Below are 6544 nucleotides of genomic sequence, written 5' to 3'. Positions count from 1 at the left end.
AGAAAGACTGAAAGATAGATTGAAAGATTGAAGATTGAAAGATTCAAAGAAAGATTGAACGACTGAAAGATTGAAAGAAAGATTGAAAGTTTGAAACAAATTTTGAAAGACTGAAAGAAAGAATGAAAGAAAGATTGAAAGAAATATTGAAAAAAGAAAGATTGAAAGAAAATTTGAAAGAAAGATTGAAAGAAGGAATGAAAGAAAGATTGAATGAAATATTGAAAGACAGAAAGATTGAAAGAAACAATGAAAGAAAGATTGAAAGATTAAAAGAAAGAATGAAAGAAAGATTGAAAAATTGAAATATTGAAAGAAAGAATGAAAGAAAGATTGAAAGATTGAAAGATTGAAATAAAGATTGAACGTTTGAAAGAAAGATTGAAAGAAAGATTTAAAGAAAGAAAGATTGAAAGAAATATTGAAAGAAAGATTGAAAGTTTGAAAGAAAGATTGAAAGAAAGAATGAAAGAAAGATTGAAGGATTGAAATATTGAAATAAATAATGAAAGTTTGAAAGAAAGATTGAGAGAAAGATTTAAAGAAAGAAAGATTGAAAGTAAAAAAGATTGAAAGAAATATTGAAAGAAAGATTGAAAGATTGAAAGAAAGAATGAATGAAAGATTGAAAGAAAGATTGAAAGAAAGATTGAAAGATTGAAGGAAAGAATGAAAGAAAGATTGAAAGAAAAATTGAAAGAAAGATTGAAAGAAAGATTGAAAGACTGAAGGAAAGAATGAAAGAAAGATGGAAAGAAAGATGGAAAGAAAGATTGACAGAAAGAAAGATTGAAAGAAATATTGAAAGAAAGATTGAAAGATTGAAAGAAAGAATGAAAGAAAGATTGAAAGATTGAAAGATTGAAAGAAAGAATGAAAGAAAGACTGAAAGATTGAAAGAAAAATTGAAAGAAAGATTGAAAGATTGAAAGATTGAAAGAAAGATTGAAAGTTTGAAAGACAGATTGAAAGACTGAAAGAAAGATTGCAAGAAAGATTGAAAAAACAAAGATTTAAAGATAGAATAAAAGAAAGATTGAAAGAAAGATTGAAAAAAAAAGAAAGATTGAAAGATTGAAAGAAATATTGAAAGACAGAAAGATTGAAAGAAACAATTAAAGAAAGATTGAAAGATTAAAATAAAGAATGAAAGAAAGATTGAAAGAAAGATTGAAAGAAAGATTGAATGAAAGATTGAAAGAAAGAATGAAACAAAGATTGAAATAAAGAATGAAAGAAAGATTGAAAGAAAGATAGAAGGAAAGATTGAAAGATTGAATGATTGAAAGAAAGACTGAAAGAAAGAATGACGGACAGAAAGATTGAAAGAAATAATGAAAGAAAGATTGAAAAAAAGATTGAAAGACTGAAAGAAAGAATGAAAGAAAGATTGAAAGATTAAACAATTGAAAGAATGATTGCAAGAATGATTGAAAAAAGAAAGATTGAAAGAAAGAATGAAAGACTGAAGGAAAGAATGAAAGAAAGATGGACAGAAAGATTGAAAGAAACAATGAAAGAAAGATTGAAAGATTAAAAGAAAGAATGAAAGAAAGATTGAAAACTTGAAAGATTGAAAGAAAGACTAAAAGAAAGAAAGAATGATTGAAAGAAAGATTGAAAGAAAGATTGAAAGAAAGAATGAAAGAAAGAATGAAAGAAAGATTGAAAGAAACAATGAAAGAAAGATTGAAAGATTAAAAGAAAGAATGAAAGAAAGATTGAAAAATTGAAAGATTGAAAGAGAGACTAAACGAAAGAAAGAACGATTGAAAGAAAGAATGAAAGAAAGATTGAAAAAAAGATTAAAACACTGAAGGAAAGAATGAAAGAAAGATTGAAAGATTAAACAATTGAAAGAAAGATTGCAAGAAAGAATGAAAGAAAGATTGAAAGATTGAAAGAAAGAATGAAAGAAAGATTGAAAGATTGAAATATTGAAAGAAAGAATGAAAAAAAGATTGAAACACTGAAAGAAAGAATGAAAGAAAGATTGAAAGATTAAACAATTGAAAGAAAGTTTGCAAGAAAGTTTGAAAAAAGAAAGATTGAAAGAAAGAATGAAAGAAAGATTGAAAGATAGATGGATAGAAAGATTGAAAGAAAGAAAGATTGAAAGAATAACAAAAGAAAGATTGAAAGATTGGAAGAAATATTGAAAGATAGAAAAATTGAAAGTAAAAAGGATTGAAAGAAAGAATTAAAGAAAGAAAGATTGAAAGAAATAATGAAAGAAAGATTGAACGATTGGAAGAAATTTTGAAAGATAGAAAAATTGAAAGTAAGAAAGATTGAAAGAAAGATTGAAAGATTGAAAGAAAAAATGAAAGAAAGATTTAAAGATTGAAATATTGAAAGAAAGAATGAAAAAAAGATTGAAAGACTGAAAGAAAGAATGAAAGAAAGATTGAAAGATTAAACAATTGAAAGAAAGTTTGCAAGAAAGTTTGAAAAAAGAAAGATTGAAAGAAAGAATGAAAGAAAGATTGAAAGATAGATGGATAGAAAGATTGAAAGAAAGAAAGATTGAAAGAATAACAAAAGAAAGATTGAAAGATTGGAAGAAATATTGAAAGATAGAAAAATTGAAAGTAAGAAAGATTGAAAGAAAGAATTAAAGAAAGATTGAAAGATTGAAAGAAAGAATGAAAGAAAGATTGAAATATTGAAAGAAAGATTGAAATAAAGATTGAAAGTTTGAAAGAAAGATTGAAAGAAAGATTTAAAGAAAGAAAGATTGAAAGAAATATTGAAAGAAAGATTGAAAGATTGAAAGAAAGATTGAAAGAAAGAATGAAAGAAAGATTGAAAGATTGAAATAAAGAATGAAAGAAAGATTGAACGATTGAAAGATTGAAATAAATAATGAAAGTTTGAAAGAAAGATTGAAAGAAAGATTTAAAAAAAGAAAGATTGAAAGTAAGAAATATTGAAAGACATATTGAAAGAAAGATTGAAAGAAAGAATGAAAGAAAGATTGAAAGAAAGATTGAAAGACTGAAGGAAAGAATGAAAGAAAGATTGAAAGAAAGATTGAAAGAAAGAAAGATTGAAAGATTGAATGATTGAAAGATTGAATGATTGAAAGATTGAAAGAAAGATTGAAAGAAAGATTGAACGACTGAAAGATTGAAAGAAATATTGAAAGTTTGAAAGAAAGATTGAAAGACTGAAAGATAGATTGAAAGATTGAAGATTGAAAGATTGAAAGAAAGATTGAAAGAAAGATTGAAAGAAAGATTGAAAGTTTGAAAGAAAGATTGAAAGACTGAAAGAAATAATGAAAGAAAGATTGAAAGAAAGAATGAAAGAAAGATTGAAAGAAAGATTGAAAGAAAGAAAGATTGAAAGATATAACAAAAGAAAGATTGAAAGAAATAATGAAAGAAACATTGAACGATTGGAAGAAATATTGAAAGATAGAAAAATTGAAAGATTGAAAGATTGAAAGAAAGAATGAAAGAAAGACTGAAAGATTGAAAGAAAGATTGAAAGAAAGATTGAAAGATTGAAATATTTAAAGAAAGATTGAAAGAAAGAATGAAAGAACAATTGAAAGAATGAAAGAAAAATTGACAGATTGAAAGAAATATTGAAAAAAGAAAGATTGAAAGAAAGAATGAAAGAAAGATTGAAAGAAAGAAAGATTGAAAGAATAACAAAAGAAAGATTGAAAGATTGGAAGAAATATTGAAAGATAGAAAAATTGAAAGTAAGAAAGATTGAAAGAAAGAATTAAAGAAAGATTGAAAGATTGAAAGAAAGAATGAAAGAAAGATTGAAATATTGAAAGAAAGATTGAAATAAAGATTGAAAGTTTGAAAGAAAGATTGAAAGAAATATTTAAAGAAAGAAAGATTGAAAGAAATATTGAAAGAAAGATTGAAAGATTGAAAGAAAGATTGAAAGAAAGAATGAAAGAAAGATTGAAAGATTGAAAGATTGAAATTAAGAATGAAAGAAAGATTGAAAGATTGAAAGATTGAAATAAAGAATGAAAGTTTGAAAGAAAGATTGAAAGAAAGATTTAAAAAAGGAAAGATTGAAAGTAAGAAAGATTGAAAGACATATTGAAAGAAAGATTGAAAGATTGAAAGAAAGAATGAAAGAAAGATTGAAAGAAAGATTGTAAGACTGAAGGAAAGAATGAAAGAAAGAAAGATTGAAAGATTGAATGATTGAAAGATTGAATGATTGAAAGATTGAAAGAAAGTTTGAAAGAAAGATTGAACGACTGAAAGATTGAAAGAAATATTGAAAGTTTGAAAGAAAGATTGAAAGACTGAAAGATAGATTGAAAGATTGAAGATTGAAAGATTGAAAGAAAGATTGAAAGAAAGATTGAACGACTGAAAGAAAGATTGAAAGACTGAAAGAAATAATGAAAGAAAGATTGAAAGAAAGAATGAAAGAAATATTGAAAGAAAGATGGAAAGAAAGATTGAAAGAAAGAAAGATTGAAAGATATAACAAAAGAAAGATTGAAAGAAATAATGAAAGAAAGATTGAACGATTGGAAGAAATATTGAAAGATAGAAAAATTGAAAGATTGAAAGATTGAAAGAAAGATTGAAAGATTGAAAGAAAGAATGAAAGAAAGATTGAAAGATTGAAATATTGAAAGAAAGAATGAAAGAAAGACTGAAAGATTGAAAGAAAGATTGAAAGATTGAAATATTTAAAGAAAGAATGAAAGAAAGAATGAAAGAACAATTGAAAGAAAAAATGAAAGAATGAAAGAAAAATTGACAGATTGAAAGAAATATTGAAAAAAGAAAGATTGAAAGAAAGAATGAAAGAAAGATTGAAAGAAAGATGGAAAGAAAGATTGAAAGAAAGAAAGATTGAAAGAAATAATAAAAGAAAGATTGAACGATTGGAAGAAAGAATGACAGAAAGATTGAAAGATTGAAATATTGAAAGAAAGAATGAAAAAAAGATTGAAAGACTGAAAGAAAGAATGAAAGAAAGATTGAAAGATTAAACAATTGAAAGAAAGTTTGCAAGAAAGATTGAAAAAAGAAAGATTGAAAGAAAGAATCAAAAAAAGATTGATAGATAGATGGATAGAAAGATTGAAAGAAAGAAAGATTTAAAGAATAACAAAAGAAAGATTGAAAGATTGGAAGAAATATTGAAAGATAGAAAAATTGAAAGTAAGAAAGATTGAAAGAAAAAATTAAAGAAAGATTCAAAGATTGAAAGAAAGAATGAAAGAAAGGTTGAAAGATTGAAATATTGAAAGAAAGAATGAAAGAAATATTGAAAGATTGAAAGAAAGATTGAAAGAAAGTTTGAAAGATTGAAAGATTGAAATAAAGATTGAAAGTTTGAAAGAAAGATTGAAAGAAAGATTTAAAGAAAGAAAGATTGAAAGAAATATTGAAAGAAAGATTGAAAGATTGAAAGAAAGATTGAAAGAAAGAATGAAAGAAAGATTGAAAGATTGAAAGATTGAAATAAAGAATGAAAGTTTGAAAGAAAGATTGAAAGAAAGATTTTAAGAAAGAAAGATTGAAAGTAAGAAAGATTGAAAGAAATATTGAAAGAAAGATTGAAAGATTGAAAGAAAGATTGAAAGAAAGAATGAAAGAAAGATTGAAAGAAAGATTGAAAGAAAGATTGAAAGAAAGATTGAAAGACTGAAGGAAAGAATGAAAGAAAGATTGAAAGAAAGATTGAAAGAAAGAAAGACTGAAAGAAAGATTGAAAGATTGAATGATTGAAAGAAAGACTGAAAGATAGATTGAAAGATTGAAGATTGAAAGATTCAAAGAAAGATTGAAAGAAAGATTGAACGACTGAAAGATTGAAAGAAAGATTGAAAGTTTGAAACAAATTTTGAAAGACTGAAAGAAAGAATGAAAGAAAGATTGAAAGAAATATTGAAAAAAGAAAGATTGAAAGAAAATTTGAAAGAAAGATTGAAAGAAGGAATGAAAGAAAGATTGAATGAAATATTGAAAGACAGAAAGATTGAAAGAAACAATGAAAGAAAGATTGAAAGATTAAAAGAAAGAATGAAAGAAAGATTGAAAAATTGAAATATTGAAAGAAAGAATGAAAGATTGAAAGATTGAAATAAAGATTGAAAGTTTGAAAGAAAGATTGAAAGAAAGATTTAAAGAAAGAAAGATTGAAAGAAATATTGAAAGAAAGATTGAAAGTTTGAAAGAAAGATTGAAAGAAAGAATGAAAGAAAGATTGAAGGATTGAAATATTGAAATAAATAATGAAAGTTTGAAAGAAAGATTGAGAGAAAGATTTAAAGAAAGAAAGATTGAAAGTAAAAAAGATTGAAAGATTGAAAGAAAGATTGAAAGATTGAAAGAAAGAATGAATGAAAGATTGAAAGAAAGATTGAAAGAAAGATTGAAAGATTGAAGGAAAGAATGAAAGAAAAATTGAAAGAAAGATTGAAAGAAAGATTGAAAGACTGAAGGAAAGAATGAAAGAAAGATGGAAAGAAAGATGGAAAGAAAGATTGACAGAAAGAAAGATTGAAAGAAAGAATGAAAGAAAGATTGAAAGATTGAAAGATTGA

The sequence above is a fragment of the Zeus faber genome, assembly GCF_960531495.2.
Source record: "Zeus faber genome assembly, contig: SCAFFOLD_26, whole genome shotgun sequence".
Taxonomy (NCBI): Eukaryota; Metazoa; Chordata; class Actinopteri; order Zeiformes; family Zeidae; genus Zeus; species Zeus faber.
This window is presented reverse-complemented; position numbering follows the sequence as displayed.